This window comes from Vombatus ursinus, unplaced genomic scaffold (assembly GCF_900497805.2).
Source record: "Vombatus ursinus unplaced genomic scaffold, bare-nosed wombat genome assembly UNPS02014935.1, whole genome shotgun sequence".
In the NCBI taxonomy this organism is placed as follows: domain Eukaryota; kingdom Metazoa; phylum Chordata; class Mammalia; order Diprotodontia; family Vombatidae; genus Vombatus; species Vombatus ursinus.
The window spans coordinates 5,711,286-5,734,332 of record NW_020954713.1 but is presented as its reverse complement, the minus strand read 5'-3'; the positions used below and the strand labels follow the sequence as shown (position 1 = coordinate 5,734,332).

Genomic DNA, 23,047 nt, shown 5'->3' with positions numbered 1-23,047 from the left:
GGGGTCTTATTCTTTGAAGCTATCACCATCTTCTGGTGGTTCTAGTTGCTGGTAGGACTTCTGATGGGACTGTAGGATCTTCAAAGCTCAACCATGACCTGTGTTGGGGGGAAGGGGAAGGAGAGAAAAAGAAGAAGAGAGAGAAGAGGAGAGGAAAGGAGAAGGGAGGGGAGGAGAGGCGAGGGGAGGGAGGGGGAGGGGAGGGGAGGAGACGGGAGGAGAGGAGAGGAGAAGGGAGGGGAGGAGAGGGGAAGAGAGGGAAGGAGAGGGGAGGGAAGAAGGGAGGGGAGGAGAGGGGAGAGCGAGGGGGGAGAGAGAAGGGGAAAGAGAGAGGAGACTTTCTTCAAGAAATTTCCTCTCAGAAGCTTGGCTAGAGTCCCTCCAGCTCTAGCCTAGTCTGCCACTAAACTCGGCAATTCTAAAGTGATTTGTTATTCTAAACATAGGCCCAAGGTTGTGCCTGATGTTTTTAATCAATCACTAGCTATTTTCTGGACAGCAGTTGTCCCTGTGTCTGTATCCTAAGATCAAAACTCTGTATTCCTCTCAAATTGATTAAAAACTTGTGCCCAACTAGTTTACAACATTGATTGAATCAATCAGGCTGAACCTTCCAAGATTGCATTAATTGTGGTGGGATGGAAGTCCCTAGCCCTTACATACTTTTGTAATAGCATGTTAACCTGAAAAGTAAGCAAGGAAGATTCCATTATTGAGTTCAAGAACCCAGACTTTGTCCAACAATCCCACCCAATTATTTCTGCCAGGGAAACACAAACCAAGTTAAAGGGAAGAATCACAACCTTTTTTAGTCATAGAAGGTTTTTATTTTTCTTCTCCCAAGCCAGGCGATAGCCTTAATTGACACTAGGAGTAAGCTTTAAGTCAGATTTCCATCTTGGAGCTCTTACTCATTTGCTATGTTTCCTGCCTCTGGTTTAATAATAATGGTAACCAGGGCAGCTAGGTGGCGCAGTGGATACAGCACTCACCCTGGAGTCAGGAGGACCTGAGTTCAAATTCGACCTTAGACACATAACACTTACTAGCTGTGTGACTCTGGGCAAGTCACTTAACCCCAACTGACTCACCAAATAATAATAATAATAATAATAATAATAATAATAGTAACAACAGCAATAATAAAGGGTCCAAAACAAGTGATTGTGTGAAAAGGATACTGTTTCTAATGAAGAAGGGCATGTGACTACAAAAATCCATTCTCTGTCACCAAAGAATTTCATTAACACCAACCAAGGATTTGTCTGGTTCACTCAGAACTAAATGGACTGAGATTTTTTGTTCCTTGGTAATTTGGAGATTCAAGAGAGGCAGTGTGGTGTAGTTGGTAGAGAACTGGCTTTGGGGCCAGGCAGTCTTGAGTTCAAGTCTTGCCTCTGGAATGAACTGACCGTGTGACTTTGGGCAAGTCACTTAATCCCTCAGTGCTCTGGGAAATTTTCTGCAACTATAAATTGTAGAAAAAGTAACAAATTGCATCAGTAGTGGAAGTTTCCACATCTGGAAGGAAGAAAACAAGTCTTCCAGATTCCAAGCCCAGCGCTCTACCCACTGTACCACCTTGCTGTCCTTATATGTGCATAGTATATAAGATAGTTTGCACACACAAACATCCACTGCCAAACAACATGGAGTAATGACAATAGTAAAGAGATATTTAACATGGGGCTCATTCTAGACTACTGCCTGAATGAAATTAAAATATAATTAGGAATATTTAATAAAATAAATAAAAATATAATGTAACATAATGATAATTTGTGGTTTTCTAAGTCAATATGCAGCAGGGATCAGTTTCTGTTTGAAACTTGAATAGTAGATAGAACTCTGACCTCAGGTTAAGCACAATTCTTGACTTTCAGTTCTATGCTTGACCCATCCTGGCAATGTGACCCTGGGCAAGTCACTTTTGGTGTCCAGAGGCCAGCCTTCATTCCCCTGTTCCTAATTTCTGGACTTCAAAACTGCCTCCACTGCAGGTATTTTTATCTCCTCCTCCCCCTTTTCAGCTCCCTTTTATGGTTCATGTTTCCCCTTTAGAATTAAAGCTTCTGGAGGGCAGGCACTGTCTTTCTATTTGCTTATATCCATAGTGCCAGCTTGCACATTTCATCCCTTCTTTTTCATACCAATCTATTTCTCATAATATTACTGCCCCCAAGCCATAAATAATTGGCAAGCCATTAGCTGGTTTGCAGCATGTAGCCAGGTGTTTAGAAAGCTGGTCTCAAGATGACCCAGACTGCAGTCCTAGCTCTGAGACATAGTAGCTGTGGGATTCTGGGCAAATCACTTGACCTCTCAATGTCTCAGGCACCTCTCTAAGACTATGAGCTAGAGAGAAGGTGCCAACCTATGTTGGTAGATAGAGTTTCCTCTTCCAGGAGTTCCCTATACCAGTGAAATCACAGGTGTAGTCTCTTTGGTTATTCCCTGCTGATCTGAAGGTTGGTGAGGTGGGTTAGGAGCACCCTTTGTAGGAGCACCCCCACAACCATGTAATTTCAACCATCAGTGTCTGAGATCAGAAAGAGGTAAAAGTGGATGAGAACTCAGTTAGCCAACAAGCATTCATTTAGTGCCTACTGTGTGCTAGGCATTATGCAAAGTGTAGAGATTTTAAAAACAGGAGAAAAAAAACCACAGTTTCTGTCCTCAAAGAGTTTACATGCCAATGGGCAAGACAGCACAGAAACAACTACATATATATAAGATATACAAGGTGTCCCAAAAGCCAGACACCTCGTATGTTATTGTTTGTCATTTTCAAAGAGGACTAATGACATTATGGAGTAATATCTTGACTCATGCATGAATTGGATTTAAGCGAGGCAGTGAGGCAGAGTTGCACAAAGTCTTCAGCCTCACTCTCTCTTCCAGAGTCGCTTAAGTCCAGTGGCAAGACAGCAGTCAAGATGTGACTGGTGATGGCCCAGGATACAGTGGCATCTTTGATGTCTGATCAAGCTCTAAGCGCTCCACAGGCTTGCTTCAGCTGCCTTCATGGCCATTGGAACAGGTGAGAGTTGGGTGAAGGTGGATACCAAAGGTGATGAGCAGCCCTGAAAAGGGTTTGGCAAGCCCTCACCCTAGAGGTGCTAGCCCTCTTTGAGTACCTGACACCTTGTATAAGGAATAGATGAAGTTAATATAAAAGAAGAAGATGTTAGCAGCTGGGGGACCTGGAAAGTCCTCCTGCAGAAGGTGGCATTTGGGCTAAGACTTGAAGGAAGCCATGGAAATTAATAGCATTGGTAAAGGATCAGCACATTCCAAGCATGGGAAAGAACCAGTACAAAGGTGTGAAGGGAGTTGACAGAGTGTTCTGTTCAAGAAATTACAAAGACCTGGATTGTAGTGGGAGGAGGGAGTAGCTAGGTGGCACAGTGGATAGAGTGCCAAACCTAGAGTCAGGAAGACTTATCTTCTCAAGTTCAAATTTGGCCTTAGACACTTACTAGCTGTGCGACCCTGGGCAAGTCATTTAACCTTGGTTGTCTCTGTTTCTTTATCTATAAAGTGAGCTGGAGAAGGAACTATCAAACCACTCCAGTATCTTTGCCAAGAAAACCCCAAATGGGGTCACAAAGAGTTGGACAAGACTGAACATCAACAAAAATGAGAGGAAAGGAAGCGAAGGCCCCAAATGAAAGTGGTCTTCTCCATGAGTTCAGCCATGAAGGGGAGTAGAAACGTGGAGAAGTAGCTAATGAAGATGGCTGGATCAAGTGAGAACTGAAGAAAGGCCAACGAATTTTGATACTGTGAGCGGGTTTGGAGAGAACATTTTCAGAAGATTGGGTTCAGGGCAGAAACCAGATTATAGAAAGGTAATGTAATCACAGGGGTGTGACAGAACAATCTGGCATAGCCTTGGTCTTGTGACCTGAGGTCTCAGAGTCCCTGAGTCCTGATACCTGATCTATAAGATGGGATAATAATGTCTGCAACCCTACCTCACTGATCACAAACCTCAAAATGCTATAGAAGTATGAACTCATATTATTGTCTTTCATACAATTCAATAAATGTAACAAACATTTATTGAGCAACTACTGTGTACAAAGCCCTTGGATAACAATAAGGAATTAGGTAATGCCACGGATATAGAATTAGGTTTTGAGACAAGAAGAAATTAATTCAAATCCTTGCTCAGACACCTTTTAGATGTGTGACCCTGGGCAAGTCACTTCACCTCTCTAAGACTCAGTTTCCTCATCTGTAAAATGAGAGTGTTGGACTAGATAAGCTCTGAGATCCTTTCCAACTCTAAATATATGGTCCTATGGCAATTATTCAACAATTTGAGGATTGCAAAGTTATTAATCATGTCTGAGTCTTACAACAATGATTAGAGATAGGTTCTACAAGTATTATTATCCCAGTACTATAGATGATGGAACTGAGGCTGAGAACATAAGTGACCAACCTGAAGTCACACAGGTAAGTGCCAAAGGCAGGATTTGCACTCAGGGCTGCCTGACTTGATATGTGGCACTCTATTCACTACCCCGCACTGCCTTTCATTACAAAGATGAGTAGGAAGAAATCACTAATTTCATGAAGCTCCCGGAAAGATGGGGACACATAGTTATAACAAGAGATAGAAAGGACTACATTCCTATGAGATTTACAAAATGCCATAGGAATTTAGAGGAAGTCGTGTTCATTCCATTTTAACGCAGGATTTGGGGATAATGACACTGAGAAGCTGGTATTTTTTTTAAACTAAGCCTTGAAGGGTACATAGAGTTCACCTGTGAAGGAGAACAGCACCAGAAAGGGGAATGGGTGAGGACATTCCAAGAAGTAGAAACAATAAAAAGAAAGGCTCATAGGCAGAGAAATGTTGGACTTACAATATAATAGAATTTATACCTGGAATGAATCTTAAATGGCATCTAGGCTAAACCTCCCTCATTTTACAGATGGGAAAACTGAGGCTCAAAGAGTTTGAGACATGTTTGAAACCAAAGAGGCAGCAAGGCCTGTATGGCAGCCAGGATTTAAACCCATGTCTTTGTATCCTGAATCCAGTGCTCTTTCTGCTAACAAACCAACATTTATTAAGAGCATACTTTGTGTCAGGCACTGTGCTAAGCACTTTACAAATATTAACTCATTTGATCTTCACCACAACCCTGAGAGGTAAGTGCTATTTCACAGTGCCCATTTCACCGTTGAGGAAACTGAGGTACAATGATTTGCCGAGGGTCATGTTCCCATTTTGGGGGGCAACATCAGATATTCTCATTTAGCCAAAGCACCAGATAATGAAAAGGAGGAACAGTATCTAAGTCTGGAGAGGTAATCTGAGGTCAAGGTATGCATGGCTTCAAATGCCAAGAAGTCTACCTGTCTCACTGACTATTAACACATTAGTCTGACCTGAAGGTTACCATGTATGTCTTGGGGTGGGGGGAGTAACAGAAATTTGAGCTAGGAAGCCTCATGGAAATCACCTTATCCATCCCTCTCACTTATTTTATAGCAGAGGAAACTGAGGCCCAGAGAGGTCAAGTAATTAACCCAAGGTCATACAGATAGTGAGTAGCAGAGCCAGGATCTCAGTCTATCTCACTAATTCTAGAGCTAATATTCTTTTTAAAAAAATGCAATTGATAAATTTTGGTTTTTTACATCACCATATAACAAAGAACACCCATTGCCCATTTTACTGGGCCACACTGCCTCTGCTTGCTTGCTCCAGCCCTGAAACTTTTGCAGCCAATGGCTTGGGGCATTCTAATCTAAGTCCTACTTTGCATTTCCCCATCATGCCTGCTGGGGTGAGTCTTCACAAGGCTGGTAGTTGTCTGGCAGTAATAAACAATGATGTTCCCTGCTACCAGAGCAAGACCTGGGATATCTTTATCTCTGTGGAACTCTGCCCTGCAGTAATCATACACACCGTCTCCCCTGGAAACAGGAAATTAAAGAGTGAAGCCTCTTACTAATACCTGAAATGTATAATCAGCTTCCCTCTAGATAGTGCTTGGCACCATGTATCTCTACCTCTTTTCTCTGTCATATTTTAATCTCTGCAAAACCAGCCAGAACCAGGTCAGGAAGCTGGAAAAAATATCTAAGTATTTCTCATGGCCTTGGAAGGCCAGTTCAACATCAGCCACTGGGCTTGTAGACCCCAGCTGTCATAATCATAACCATGATACACCTGGAGATAAAAATAGTGGTTAGAGTTCTTAAGGCAGTGAGTTGAGTGCTGAAAATCAGGTTTGAATCTTATCTCCCAACACTTACTAACTATGTGGTCCTGGGAAATTCATTTTATTTCTTTGAGGACTTGTTTTTTCATCTGTAAATAAGGAAATAGGAATATTTGTAGGGTGTGGCATAGTAGATGGAGCACTGGGCCCCAGGTTCAAGCCCCACCTCTGACACAGACAAGCTGTGTGACCCAGAGCAAGTCACTTTACCCTCTGAGTATCTTCTCTCATCCATAGCAGGAGGGCAGTGATAGTATCCACATTGTGGGAGTCATTGTGAAGATCAAATGAGATAAGATAATGAAAGGACTCTGAGAATCTTAAAGCTTTGTCTCTGTGACACGTTGTTTCAAGTATTAACCATCTAGCTGCCTAGTGCTATCAAAGGGCCTTATACACAGCAGTTACTCAGTAAATGAGTACGGAGTCAAAGGGACCAATTCCCTGGCATCTCCAAGACATGCTCTATGACCAGCATCTTCATCTCCCTCCTCTGTATCTTTGGCCTCTGCCTCTAGTTCCTTGGGCTCTGATGAGTGAGCTTTTGCCTTATCTTGCCACACTCAGCTCCTCTACACCAAATCTATACACCATGAGGTGGTGAGTGTACTTTACCCTTCCTACCTTTCTACTTTTATGCATTAGGTTTTTTACCCCACTAGAAGGTAAGCTCTTTGAAGACAAGGACTGTCTTACTTGCTTGTATTTGTATCCCCAGCATTTAGCACAGTGCTTAGTGCATAATAAGTGCATAATTTATTACTTTATATATTTATCTATCAACTATCAATCTATTTATATATCTGCCTATCATCTATCAATTAATCATTTACCTTTCTCTTTATCCTATCATCTATCAATCAATCAATCATCTACCTGTCAGTTTGTCTTTCTACCTATTTATTTATCTTATTTGGCTATTTATTATCTATTAATTTACCTGTCTTAGCAACTATCAATCTATCATCTATTTACACGTCTGTACTATCCATCAACTATTAATTAGTATGTGTATTCATCTCATTTATCTACCATCTATCAATATATCATCTACCTATCTATCTGTCTACATGTCTAACAATTATCAATCCACCTATCTACCTATCTTATCTATCTCTCATCTATCAATCCATCATCTACCCATTTATCAATCTACATATCAATCTCTCTATTAACTATCAATCTATATACCCATCTTATCTATCATCTATCAATCTATCATCTACCTGTCAGTCTTTCTATCTATCTACATGTCCATTTGTCTATCAAATACCAGTCTACCTATCTTATCTATCACCTATCAATTAAACAATCATCTACCTGTCTATCTTTGTCTATCTACCATCTATCAACCTATCATCTACCTATCTATCTACCATCTTTTTTCCCTTAATAGTATTTTATTTTTTCCAATTATATGTTAAGATAGTTTTCAACATTTATTTTTGTAAAAATTTGAGATCCAAATTTTTCTTTTTCTCCCCTCCTCCCTCCTCAAGACAGCAAGCAATCTGTTATAGATTATGCATGTACAATCATGTTAAACGTATTTTCACATTAGTCATGTTATGAAAGAAGAAGCAGAACAAAAGGAAAAAACCAAGAGAAATAAAAAACAAAAAAGTGAAAAAAGTATCCTTCAATCTGCATTCAGACTCCATAGTTCTTTCTCTGGATGTGGCTAGCATTTTCCATCGTGAGTATTTTCAAATTATCTTGGGTCATTGTATTGCTGAGAAGAGCTAAGTCTATCACAGTTGACCATCACACAATGTTGCTATTGCTGTGTGCAATGCTCTCCTGGTTCTGCTCACTTCACTCAGCGTCAGTTCATATAAGCCTTTCCAGGGTTTGCTGAAGTCTGCCTGCTCATCATTCCTTACAGCACAATAGTATTCCCTTACATTCATATACCACAACTTGTTCATCCATTCCCCAGTTTGTGGCCATTCCCAATTTCCAATTCTTGGCCACCACAAAATGAGCTACTGTAAATATTTTTCTACATGTGGGTCCTCTTCCCTTTTTGTGATCTCTTTGGGATATAAGACTAGTAGTGGTATTACTGGATCAAAGGGTATGCACAGTTTTAATACCTCTTTGGGCATAATTCCAAATTGCTCTCCAGAATGGTTAGATCAGTTCAGAATTCCACCAACAGTGCATTAGTGTTCCAATTTTCCTCACATTTCCAACATTTATAATTTTCCTTTTCTGTCATATTAGCCAATCTGATAGATGTGAGATGGTACTTCTCTATCTACCATCTATCAATTAATCATCTACTTGTCTTCCTGTCTGTCTATTTGACCATGTCACTCCCTTGCTCAGTAAGCTCTCATGTCTCCCTATTGCCTCTAGCATAAAATACAAACTCTCCCACTTGGCATTTAAAACAATTCATAACCTAGGTCCCATCTACCTTTCCAAGTTTATTACATATCTCTCTCCTTGACATACTTATCTAATCAACCTATTCTATTTGCAATTTCCCTCATATGACATTTCTCATTCTGTCTTCATGTCTTTACCCAGTCTCCCAAGGCTGTAACATTCCCCTCCTCACCTCTGCCTTTTAAAATCCCTAATTTTGATAAAAATTCAGACTCCTACATGAGACCTTTCCTGATGCCCAAGCACATGTCCCCCACCCATTTACCTTGAATGGTTTTGTGTGTATATACATACATATGTATGTATATATACATATATATACATATATATATATACACACATATATTTGTTTATTCATAAGTACCTAACAAGGTAGTAATACAGCTGACATTTATATTGGATTTCAAGTTTATTAGCATTTTTATGTTTATTATCTCATTTGATCTTGTGCAAGGTTCTTTATTTGTTGCTGGAGGGTGGTGAAGAGTTAGATATGACAGAAGCCCTGTTCTTTGATAGTTTATGACCTAATAGGGGAAAGATACAGTATGTGGTATAGTAGAAACACACTTAACCCTTGAGTAACAGGAATGGGTTCAAATCCTGCCTCTGACTTTTATTACTTGTGTGACCTTTAGCTTCTCTATGCCTTGGTTTCCCCATATGTAAAATGGGTGATTTAATTAGCTGGCTTCTGAGATTCCTTCTAGCTCCAGATCTATAGTCTCATGAAATACAGTATATATGATACAAAAGAATTTGGTTTAACAACTTTTTTAAGCTTCGGCTGGATGTAAGACTGAGTGCAAGGTGCTTAGAGATATAAAGATGAAAATGATCCAACCCCAGAGCTTTCGTTATTCTGAACTCTATAACACACAAACACACATAAGACTTTTAAAAATATATTTTAATGAGAGAGAAAGCATTAGGAACTGGGGGTGGTGTAGAGGAGGGATCTGGGTTAACTTTAAAGAAAGATGGCCTTTGAGCTGAGGAGGTGCCAAGGGAAATTTGAGGAGAGAGTCAAACACTTTCAGCTTAGAGGTAGAAGATTAAGAAAAATTAGGCTTCATGACCTAGGAGTTGAGCCTTTAAATAATCAAGAAGACTTCAAATGATGGAGATGGTGGGTGAAGGAAGTTATTCCAGGCATGAGGGAAAAATGTAAACAAAGACACAGAGATGGGAAATAAGACAAGAGGTGATGACAAGTCACCCAATCAGAATGTAGAATGCAGAACACATAAGGAGAACTCATTGCTGGACAGCTCCAGCTCAAAAAAAGAGTTCACTGCAATTAAGAAGTCTCCTTCTTTGGACCTTCTTTCCATTACTTCTAGCTCTCCAGGATTAAGCAGACAGGTTGAATTCCTTTTACCCTTAACAGCTCATTAAATACTTAAAGACAGGCATCATGTCCCCTCTAATTTTTCTTTTCTAAGTGCTAACTATTCTGAGTTCCCAAGATAATAACAAGGCCTGTGAATAAATGTTCCCTTTTTCCAAATCTCTGCCTTTCCTAAATGACATGGAAGACCATGTTTTCCCTTACTAAGATGAATAGAGTCATTGTGATCAATTTCTTCAAAAATGAAGCTCTTTAGCTTTTCCTAGTACCAATTTTAGGGCTGTGTTGATGAGTGAGAGCTGAAAGTGACTTTAGACACCTTCTTGGAATGCATTAAGAGATAGGCCATCCAGGACTAAGGATATGATCATCCCACCAAATTCTGCCTTGGTCAGTCCACATCTAAAGTATTGGGCTCAGTTCTGGGCAACACATTTCAGGAAAGATATAGATTAATTGAAGAGTATCCAGATAAGGCTACCAGGATTGTCCATAACATATAGGGGTGATTTAAAGGAAGTAGGAATGTTTAGCCTGGAGCACAAAAGCTGCAGGGTGTAGCATATTCACTGTCTTCAAGTATTTGAAGGGTTATTGCTTGGAAAAGGGAATAGAATCATTCTACTTGGCCCTACAGGGCAGAATTAATGGCAAAGAGTAGAAGCAACAAAGGGACGAATTTAAGCTTAATGTAAAGAGAAACTTTCAAACAATTAGAGTTGTCAAAAATGAAAAATGTTGATGAAGTGAGTTATCCCTCCCTGGAGGCCTTCAAGCAAAGAGTGGTTGACCAATTGTCATCAGACAAAAGTTCTGTTAAAGTCGGGTTGAACTAGATGGCCTCTGAGATCCTTTCCACTTCTAAGATTCAATAATTTGGTTGTATATGAGGAGGCTGAGTTCTAGGGAAGTAAAGATATTTTCCGAGGCTGAACTCTCTCTCTGATAACCTCTCAGATACCTTCTAGACTGAAATCTACTATCCAAAGCTGGCTTGCATTTTGATAAAGGTCTGCACTGCTCAAAGCGCTTCGGTGAGTATTTTGTCAGTTGAATCTCACAATAACTCTGAGTTCTATATCCATTTTAGAGATTAGAAAACTGAGGCTCAAAGAATTGCTCGATTGCTCAAAATGCTCAGTTGCTCAATAGCAAGTCAATGATAGAGTGAGGCACTGCAATCAGATTTCCTGAGTCCTAGAATCACTAAATGTCAGAGTTGGGAAGGAACTTTTAGGTTATCTGGTCTAACCTCATTATTTTACAGATGAGGAAACTGATGCCCAAAAAAAAAATTATTTGCTAAAGGTCACACAACAACTATAAGCAAAGTTGACAATTCATCTCATGTCTTTTGAGTCCCAGGAAAGGTGTTTGGTGGCAGTTTTCTCTGTTCTTGACTCTAAAGGTATTTTGCATAGAACTTCCTAATCAAGTGATTGGGTGATTTTTTTCATTACCACATAAGAAAAAAATAATCAAAAAACACTTTTATGTTGGATCCATTTCTTCCTTTCTATTTCCTCAGCTTTTATTTATCCTTCATGACTCAGCTGCAAAAACCACAAAATCATGGGCCTCAGAGTTGGAAGGGACCACAAAGGTCATCTGATCCAACCCTATACCTACACAACAATTTCCTCTACGGCATTCCTGACAACAGGTCATTCAATCTCTGCTTAAAGACTTGAACTGAGGGGAAACTCACTACCTTGAAGGCATCCCCATTACAATCTTGGACAATCTTAATTAATCTTTCCTTACGTGGGGCCCCATTTTGCTTTTCTACAGCTTCTAATAACTGCTCTTCAGAGGCAGCATGCTTTAGTGGATAGAGCACAGGACTTGGAGTCAGAAAAAACTGGGTTCAAAACCACCTCAGACATTTATTATCTATGTGACCTTGGGCAAGTAATTTAGCTTCTCTAAGCCTCAGTTTCCAAATCTGTAAAATGAGGTTGGATTCACTGGTCACTAAGGTCCCTTCTACCTCTAAATCTAAGATTGTATGAGCAAATCCAATCACTCTTCTCCATGACAGGTCTTCAAATACAAGAAGACAGCTATCATGAACCTTCTCAGTCTTCCCCAGGTTAAATATCCCCAGTTCCTTTAAGTAACATAGCACATTCCAGTCCCACATTCACCACAAAGCATTTCCTAATTAATCTAACTCAGGTGGATCCCCCTTCTCTGAACGCCCAACCCTTCTGGTCAATTTAATTATACTTTGCCTTCTGTGAATTCTGGGCATGTTTGAAAGAATCCAGGTTTCTATCTTATACAATTATCTGACTTAGTGTGAAGAGAGAGGCTTAAAGAAAACCCACAAGACTTTGGGGGAAATCCCCAAGAAGAGTAGGAATAGGTATAAGGGGAAAGAGAGCAGTGGATAGAGCACTGGACCTGGGGTCAAGAAGACTTGGGCTCAAATCTGGCTTCAAATACTTAGAAGTTGTGTGACCGAAGGTAAGTCATTTAGCCTCTGTCTGTCTCACTTTCCTTAATGGGGCAGCTACATATCAAAGAAGATAGAGCTCGAGGCCTAGAGTCAGGAAGATGAGTTCAAATCTGCCCTTGGCTTGGACACTTCCTAGCTCTGTGACCCTGGGCAAGTCATTTAACCTCTATCCGCCACAGCTTCCTCAAGTGTAAAATGGGGATAATAATCAAATGAAAGAGCACTTAGCACAGAACCTGGCACATAAAAAGTACTAAAGAAATGGTAGATATTATTATTGTTGCTGTTGTTGTTGATAACACCTTACCTCCTTAGGGCAGCTAGGTGATTCAGTGGATAGAGCACTGGGCTAACCAGGATGACTCATCTACCTGAGTTCAGATGTAGCCTCAGACACTTACTGGCTGTGTGCCCCTGAGTAAGTCACTGAACCCTATTTGCCTCAGTTTCCCCATCTGTAAAATGAGCTGGGGAAGGAAATGGCGAACCACTCCAGCATCTTTTCCAAGAAAACCCCAAATGGGGCCAGGAGGAGTCAGACACAACTGGACAACAACAAATGTCTCCTAGGGTATTTTGCAAGGATTAAATCAGATAATATTTGTAAAGTGCTTTGCAATCCTTAAAGTGCTATATAAATGCGAACTACATATTATCATCTGCATACACATCCACTACCTTACCAGCCCAAATCTGCCAAGCATAGGTAGAGTTAAAAAGGGACTGAGCTCCTCTCATCCAAAGTTCCTGAATTATGACTTTCCCAAGGCATGGTAAATGATTGATTTTCATCAAAGCTTTTGCAAAGGACATGGTACACTTCAGGGACATCAGCCAGTAAATGTTATTTGTGGAAGGCATCTCCACCATCTCTCCCACCCCCAGGCTTTCCTAGTATAACTATCAGAATTGTGAAGCCATCTGAGGCTGCCTTGCACCAGGAAGATGTCAAGGAAGGCACAGAGAGCATGTACTTTTGTATAGTGTGTGTCCTGAGCACCTAAAAGCTACTAGAAAAGGAGAGGTGTCACATTCAGCCAGCAACTATGAGAATGGTTCTTCTCATTGAGCTAAAAAGAATTCAATTAAACTAACAGCCCCTTCCAGAAGACAGGGTATTATCAGCCCATTATGCAATTACCTTCTCTCATTAGGCAACCAAAATGAAAACACGATTAACAGGCATGACTGTAGCCAGCTCAAATGCATCTATGAACTCAAGGCTGAAGATTGAGTGAGAAAATGGGGGTTTCCTTCTCAGGCCCTAAACCTTAAGCCTCAGCACAAATACCACCTCCAATACGGATAGAGACTCTCTCTCCACCTTGCACTCAACTCAGCTTTGTACAAACCTCCCACTCTGATATAGAATAGCATTGTAACATTGTAGAGACTCCCCTGCCTTTGATAAATACAGACAGAATCTCACAGTTGAAAGAAATCTCAGAAGGTAGCAACACACTCCACTCTGCTGGTTACTGAACAAAGATCCCCTTTAAACAGTGCCTGGCAAGGGGTCTTCTAGCCTTTGCTCAAACAGCTCCAGTGAGGGAAAAACCCACTACTTATACTGTGAATGAATGAATGATAGAGCATTTATTAAGTACTCACTATGTCCAGTCAACAATCATTAAGTAAGCACTTACAATGTGTCAGGTGCTATGCTAAATGCTGGAGATACAGATAGAAGCAAAAAGAAAGACAGTACCTGTCCTTGAGGGGCTTTAACTCTAGTCTGCCAAGCACTGTGCTATGTGCTGGGGATATTCATACAAAAGCCAGTAAGTCTGTGCCCTCCAGGAAGGGGAAAATTTCTACATGAAGCTTACATTTTAATAGAGGGATACAACATATAAAGAGGAGTGATGGCCAGGGAGGTATATTTTGGTTTGCGAAGTAACAGGAGTGGTGCTGAGTAAAGCATAGCACAGGGAATTGAAAAGCCCTTTCAAGTCATAATGGCAGTACTCATTTGATTATGGTTCCGGCTCTAGAAAGCAACTGGGAGAGGGAAAGGAAGAGAAAGGGCTCCAGGGCAGATGGCAAAGTCTGATAGTCTGCAGAATACAGCAAAAGGCAGAGTGGGTCACACACACACACACACACACACACACACACACACACACACAACCAGAATGAAAACTGTGGGTTTCAGCCATCCCATTCCTGGACAACTTGAATAATTTGGAAGATTTTCCTTAAATGAAAACAAGATTGCCCTTCTGCAAATTACTCCTTATTCTGTCATGCTTGTCTCTCTATTACTTGTTGCTGCATCCAACTTCTGTGCATATCTTTGCAATATAATTTGGTTGATGAAGTGCCTGTTAGTATATTGTTCTCTTAAAATCATTCCCCATTTTTCTTTCATTTTGGATTGTTTTGGTTTAGGTTTTTTTTGCCATTAGAATTTTATTCTTGGGAGAGCTTTGTAATCACTAGAAATGCTTTGTAGATTTCTTCTAGTGACATCATCTATCCCCACATGAATCACCAGGAAAGGGAGAATCTCTGTCCTATCCCCAAACACCTACCCCAAGGATGACTGTGAACTCTACTGTTTCTGACAGGTTTGCAAATCCCCGTAAGTACATACAAGCACCCCTCAGTAGGAGTCACCAGCCATGACTTCTCTTCTCTTCATCCTTTGACCATTAGTGGTGGAGAAGGAGCTGAAGAGAACGGTCTCTACAAGTCAATGCAAAATTCCACTTGTCCTTCATACAAGTGGGAAGTGAAATCATTGGTCACATGTCATTCTTTTTTATTGCTTTTATGGCTAATTTCTGAAGTAAACTGTCATAGCAAATTGCTTTTCAGCCTGTTAATGGTGTCTGCCCCTGCCCCCCAATCCCGCCCACAAAACTCAGGAGCTCCTGAGAAAGGCTATTTATGGCAGAATTCAACCTTTCCTTGTGATATGACTCTATTTTATGATGTCTTTGAGTGTCTGTTAGCAAATGGTACTATCCAAGTTCCAATCAATGTTAAAAGAATTTGTCAGTCAGTCAACAAGCATTTATTAAGTGCCTACTATGTCTTAGGAATACTAGCTATACAACTCCCTTTGTCTGCCTCAGTTTTCTCATGTGTAAAATGGGGATAATAATAGCACATATCTCCCAGGGTTATGGTGAAGAAAAAATGACATAATATTTATAAAGCTCAAAGTGCTACACAAATGTTGGCTAAAAATATCCATCTCTGTGGCATTAATAATGTACCCTTCCTCCCCACCCCAAACATATATAAATCATCCTCTCTAACATACATAGGCTTTCCTATATGGCCTATGCAAGTCTCTACTCTGATATCTACAGTAACTACCCCCTCATATAAATACCCTCACTAAGATATACAGGGACATGCAGAGTCCTCTCTGACATACTGTGTGGCCAAAGGTAAGCAGCTTCACCTTTCTGGTCCCTAGTTTTCTCGTCTGCAAAATGAAAGGGTTGGAAAAGATGCTCTCTAGAGACCTGTCCAGCTCTCAATCCTATCATCTTATGATCTGATAATTTCCCTTCCCTCCTTCCTACCTATAACATGTACAGATCCTGCTCAGAAATAGACAGGTTCCTCTGACATATAGACCTCCCCCAACACATGCAGAACGTACACACAGTATATACACAAGAACACCTTTTAATGTATACTCAACTTTCCCCTAATATATGTAGATAACTTTAGGACTCTGAGGATATAGTTTCCTTCTCTGATCAGACTAGGCAATGAATTGCAGGAATTGAGACAATTTTAGGTGAAGATTTGAAATCTCAAGATCATTACTCGAATCCTCCGACTCTCGTTTAAAAAGATGAATAATTAAGCAAGGACGAGGAAGCAATAGGTAGAAGGTGTCTTTCTTGTCAGTTATATCTGTGCAACATAATGCAGTTCCACTTGGGAGACATCACTGTCTGTTTCAAAGCCTAGAAGAACAGATGATTGTACTTGGTTAAAATAAACAGGAATAATGTCTTTTTTTTTACAAGAAAAGCATACATAGTTTTACTCATTCATGAGATTATAAAGAGTGTTATAGTCCAATTTCTTATTTTATGTAAGTTGGTCCATCCACCCAAAGAATCACACAATGCCTCCTTTATAGACTGAGGCCAACAGAGGTCACATGCCCGACCCAAGGAAATGGCAAAGCTATGATAAGAACCCAGGTCCTCTGGCTTCAAATCCAGTAGTATTTCCATTGCCTCACACTGATTTCACTTGGTCTCCAATTAGAGGTAAAATTCATCAATGACAGAGGTTAGGGAAAATATGGTTGGCTTGTCTGTGTCCAGACATTCCCCCTGCAGAGCCAGAGTACACACTCAGTTGTGGGTTTGATTTCTATTACCCCTCTCGTAACGAGCTATTTAGAAGATCCATTTTCAAATGACCAGAATTTCATCACTTTTTCAGGGGAGCCTAGCAAGTCCTACTGAATAGGACCTTACATGTAGGGCCCTTGTCCTTCTGGACACAGCTTTCATTTAAAATATCAGACTGATACATTTACAGAGAAGGTATTGGCTTCAGAATCATTCATCGCGTCCTTCATGATTTCGAAGGTGCAGGAGGTCATCCTCCTTGCACAGGCATAGACCAGACCTGACCAGATGTGTCTTTGTGAGCTGTTATGGCCAGAAGCACACAACACAAATCGTCAGGTGGGTGACCAGCCTTTTGGACATGAGCCACCACTTAGAGCCCTGTGAAGCTGGTCCTTAGAGAACTGAGGGACAGCAGCTAAGGTGGGGGCCAGGGAACCACTGGAACTCTTATTCAAACTAGAATTAACACCGCACTACAATGACCTGCTGTAAGACTTTATACTGATTAAAAACTGAATATATTGGCGTGATCATTAAGGCACAAAATTTTTTCCTGAAAGATAAAGAGAACTTGATATTTTAATGACCCCTAACCCAAACAGTAACTTCAAAAAAAAGTTGCAGGAGAAAAAAAAGCCCAAGACTTTCTTTATAAATAAACCAGGCTACTTCGATTAAAAATATGAATTTAAAAGAATATGGAAGTAGAAAATATTTTAATTTATCCAAAATCGTATGCATAAGTATTTAATCTCTAATAAGCAGGGAATAGCAGCAGAAACTTAAATATGGTGAAAGGCTTTATCAACAATAAATAGAGTACTTTTTAATGCAAAGAGTGTAGAAGGATTGCTCAAACAAAAATAACAAAAGGCATCCTAATTTGTACAGAATCAGGTCCCAGTCTATGCAATGGATACAGTTAATCACCACTACATAATACAACCATTAGGATAAAATGCCTGTTTGCAAATCACATCTATTTAAAAATGGGCTTAATTGGGATCATTCATTCTTCTCTTGGCAGTTCATGTGTTCAGGAAAATTTAGAGGAGATCACGGACCTGGATGTACGTGGCTCTTGCCAGCTGAAACATCTTCTCTTTAGTTCTTTGACAATGGCAAATTGTTCTCTTTTCCATGAAGCTACTGACAAAATTATCTATTCCATTTTCCTCTCAAGGAAATCCTCTGCAAGAGTGTCATACTCCTCCTGGGCTTCCTGGGCCTCCACCTTCAACCTTGCCTGGAGGGCACTCAGTGCAACTCTCACTGAATTCATGCTGCCTTTGCATTTACTTTTCAAAGTCAGATTAAAGTAAGCAGTTGATACTTGTCTAGGACCACATGCCTTTTGGCTTCCAGGCTGGGCTCTAGATGGAGATTTGGAGGGAGCAAGATGTCCACTACTCATTATCAAGTCCTAATGACTTGTCAATGACTTGCTTCAGCTGGGTCAAAGTCAAAACCTGCTTTGGGCATACTTCTTCTTCATTCATATCGGTTCATTTAAACAGGTTGAATTCTGAGAGTTCACATCAGGCATCTTGTAACTAAACCCATTTTGACCTATAAACATTGGAGCATCTGTTGTGGGAACAGGTGATGGCAGATTTGAGAGGAAACCAAAGGAGAGAGCAGCAGGATTGGCTGTGGAATAACTTGAGGCTGAAGAAATAGTGTCAGCACCTGGGGCAAAGATCGTAGGTTTGTTTGCTTCTTTCTAAGTACCTGAAGGAAGAAATGGAAAACCCTGAGCAGCATAAGGAGGCATTCCCGCTGGTCTACCGTACTGGTACAAAAATGCTGAATTGGGGGCCTAAACTGGAACATTCTTCCAAAATCATCCATGAGACTTTAAATAATTTGTCCAAGGTGGGAATACATTGTAAAATTGTTCACTAATGAACAGGTAATGCACACTCCGCATTTGTCTATTAAATTATGTTGTTTTGTAGGATAAACACTAACCACTGTTTTTTTTTTTCCTGAGGAAACTGAGGAGGAAGCAAAATATTGATTATGTTATATTATCTATTATCTATTTTATTTTATTATATATTATATTGATTATAAAGTTTACTGTGAATAGTAATCTGTACTCCATGTCTTTCGGTATTTCAGATGTGCTGGTGTGCACCATCCTGGGACTTGATGAGACACTGATTCTAATGCTGGAGGCTGATGAGACCCCTCACTCTGCTCCCACTGCTAGCCTTGGCCATAGACAACACTCAGCTCTTGCTCGGTGGAAAGAGCCAGGTCATTCCTTGGCCAAGGACAAGGCATGCCGGGCTGGTGGGCTCACTCACTCTTTTGTGAACCATAGGCCCTTCAGTCAGTCGGGAAGGTAACAATAGGAATTAATTTATGAGGAATAACTTTCCATGAGTTACTGATGCTGTGAAATAGCTAGCAGTGGCCGTTCTGTGAAATGGCCAGTGGGACCCACATGGATGGAGAAACTTTGAGTTAAATGAATTAAACATGAGTAAGAAGCCATCAGGAACAGGACAGGAAAACACAGAATAAACTGGGAGTTTGGCACCATACCTCACTCACTTCATAAGTCTAAGATGGGGGAGGTGTGGATAGTTAACAGGTCATATGAAAAATATTTGTGGGTTTTAATGGGCTTCAAGGTCAGTATGAATCGACAGTGTAATATGGCATCCAAAAAAGCTAATATGATCTTGGACTGCTTTGAGAGGCCTAGCTAATGGATATAGGCACATGATTGTTTTGCTGTATTTTGACCTGGTCAGATCTCTCTTAAAGTATTGTAATTAGTTCTGGGTACATTTTGTAGAAATGACATTGATAAACGGGAGGATATCCAGAAGATGCTAATCAGGATGGTGTAGGACCTTAAAATCATAAATCAGAGATTGGTAGAAAAAAAATTTGGAATATTTAGCTCAGAAAATAATTCTCATGGGGGTCATACTAGCTGTTTTCAAGCTCATGAAAAACTCTCTAGTAGAAGAGGAATTAGATTTTAAGAGAATAGGCCTGGAGTCAGGAGGTCCTGAGCTCAAATCCAGCCTCATACACTTATTAGCTATGTTACCCTGGGCAAGTCACTTAACCCCTATTGCTCCAGAGAGAGAGAGAGAGAGAGAGAGAGAGAGAAAGAGAGAGAGAGAATATGTTCAGAGCTTGAAAGTATTTTAGTCCAACCCTCCCTCATTTTACAAATGAGGAAACTGAGGTCAAAAGAGATCACATGAATTGTCCAAGGTCACATGGTCACAGAAATATTAATGGCAGAGTCAGAATCCAAACCCAAATTCTCTGAATTCAAATCTAGTGTTCCAGTGCTCTTTCCACTAACCTATGATGCCTCTTTTTCTGTTGCTTTCACCCCCAACCCCAGGGGTCAGAACTAGGAACAAGAGGGTAAAATTTGCAAAGAGGCAAATACAGTCTTAAAATAAGAGAAGTCCCAATTAGAGCTCTCTTATTAGAGAATGGGCCGCCTCAAGATGTAGGAGTACCCCCTCACTGGAGGTCTCCAAACAAAAGCTAGATAGTGATTTGCTGGGCATTTTCTAGACTGAACTCTTTCCAACTAGGAGTCTGATTAGATGACCCCTGAGGCCCATTCTAACTCTTGTTGTTCAGTCCTTTCAGTCGTGTCTGACTCTTCATGACCCCATTTTTTGGGAAGGGTGAGGTTATTCCTAACTCCAAGTCCAGCACTTGATCCAATGTACCACCTTTGTTGTTGTTGGGTTATTTTCAGTTGTGTCTGACCCATTATGACCCCATTTGAGGTTTTCTTGGTAAAGATACTAGAATGGTTTGCCGTTTCCTTCTCCAGTTTATTTTACAGAGGAGGAAACAGAGGCAGACAGGACTAAGTGACTTGCCCAAGGTCCATGAGTTATGTTCATCATCATCATAGCTAACATTTATATGGTGACTTCTATGTGCCAGGCACTATGCCAAGCACTTTACAGCTATCTCATCTGAGCCTTACAAACATCAGAGATAGGTGTTATTATTATCCCCATTTTACAGATAAGAAAACTGAGGCAGACAAAGGTAGGCCCTTGCCCAGGGTCCCACAGCTAGTAAACATCTGAAGGACATAGTATCATAGATTTAGAGCCATTGGCAAAGATTGACTCTAACCCATTCAATTTGCTGATGAGGAAGATGAAGCCCAGAGAGATTAAGAGCCTTGTCCAACGTCATTTGGATAGTGACAGACCCTGGTCCTCTGAGTTCAAATTCTACCCTCTTGCCATTGGGTTGTGTTTCTTGAGCATTTTTCCCATGTAGAGGCTCCTTTGTCCCTCTCTTCTCTTTTGTCACCTATTTGCCTCATCTTGATGAAAATCAGAAGTCTGCCCAGAAGATTGATTACATATTTCACTAGGCAACATACACTGGCATTCACTTTTGAGATCCTTTTCCTTGAAGGCAGCATTCTACAAGTTTTTGTTTAATGAACAATAAACACATACAGTGTTCAAGAATATGATTTATTAGTCCTTAAGTTCCAGTGGTAGGCAAGCATGATGCCACATCAACACTTCCTCCCACGTGGCCCCAGTAAAACCTATATTCTGATGATTGGCAAAGGCTTTGTAATGGAGCCCATCACTGCCAGCCTGGGGTGGGGGGAAGGGGTAAGCAGCACCAGTGTGACAAGAGGATCTCTCCAGGACCTGGAGAATGTATCCAGGCAGGGGGTGATTCCTAAGACTCAATCCCCTTGGGTTTCTACCCAGAAATCCCTAGAATTGAGGTAGGTTGTCTGGAAATGACAGTGTCTTAGAAAGGCAGGATATTGGAATGGAAAGAGCAGTGACTTCAGAATCACACAACCAGGTTATTATATGAACCACCTGACTGACGTTGGGCATGTATTTACCTTCCTTGATCTAGAAAATGAAGGGATTGGACTACGTAGTTCCTAAGATTTCTTCTAGCTCAGAATCTATGATCCTATGTCAAGAAGGAACAGTACATGTAAGATATTTCTTTCTTCTCTTTCTACTTGGAAGGAAACAAGTATTTATTAAGTACCTGCTATGTACAAATATTATCTTATTTGATCTTCAAAACAACCCTGGGACGGAGGTACTATAATTATCCCCCCTTTACAGTTGAGGGAGACAGAGGTTAAGTGACTTGCCCAGGGACACATGGCTAGTTAAGTATCTGAGGCAGGATTTGAACTAAGGTCTTCCTGACTATCCCAGGGCCATCTCCACTCATCCTGATCTATATCTGGCCATTGGACCCAGATGACTCTGGGGAAGAAAGTAAGGCTGGTGACTGCACAGCCCGCCCTCACTTAAATCCAATTCATTTGCAAGTCATGGCATCATCTCCACGATCTCATGGTCCTTTTCAAGAATGACAGATAAACAATAATTCTGACTATCCAGGGTACTATGGCACCCCCTAGCTGCCTCTAGCAATTCACACTCATCTGGGGAGTTGGGGTTAGGGGAAGAAACTGGTTCCAGAGCATTTTCCATGTTTAAAGGTTAGACTTACATGAAATGTCTCATTCCTTCCTATTCATTCATTCCTATTGCCTCTAAGATCAAATACAAAGTTTTCTGTGAAGCATTCAAAACCCTTCACAGTCTGACCCTACCCATCTTTTCACACTGCCTGTAAAATGAGGGACTTTTTACCGGGTCACCCTTGAGGTCCTTCCAGGCCTGGATCTGGGGTTGGATGATCCTCTTCTTACAACAACCGAGGAACCTGAAGAAATTTTAGTATTGCAGGCAACCTTTCAATTTCAGGGAATAGATGTGGTCTAATACCTATACCCTGCTGTCAATCCCAGGATTCTCCCTGTGCCTTTGAACTAAGGCTGATGCATCCCACTTCCCCAGGGTTACTTCCCTTAGCCTTTAACTAAAAAAAAAAAAATAGCTACTTCAAAGGAGGAGGTAATAGAGAACAGATTATTATACTATTTTCTGAGTCACTTGAGGCAGCATCACACTCCAGCCTGCATCATGCTTCTCCTAAAAAATCAGATGCCTCTCTGGGTCTCTTAGATAGTCTCCAAAGCATAACCTGATCTCTGACATTCAGAATCTCCCAGAGCTCTTGGTATTGAAACCATCTTCCAGGGTCATGATGAAATAGATACATAGATGATTGAAAAAATGAATAAATAGATAAATAAACAAGCAAATAAAATAAATGGATGGGTGGGTGGATCATAGGGGGATGAATGAATGAATGAATGAATGAATGAATGAATGAATGAATGAATGAATGA

General features: G+C 40.7%; 1 pseudogene; it reads right to left on the bottom strand.

Moving 5' to 3' along the window:
* LOC114029599 overlaps positions 1 to 19,055 on the bottom strand; it is a 31,809-nt pseudogene extending 12,754 nt beyond the window's left edge.
* Positions 19,056 to 23,047: the final 3,992 nt, after the last annotated feature.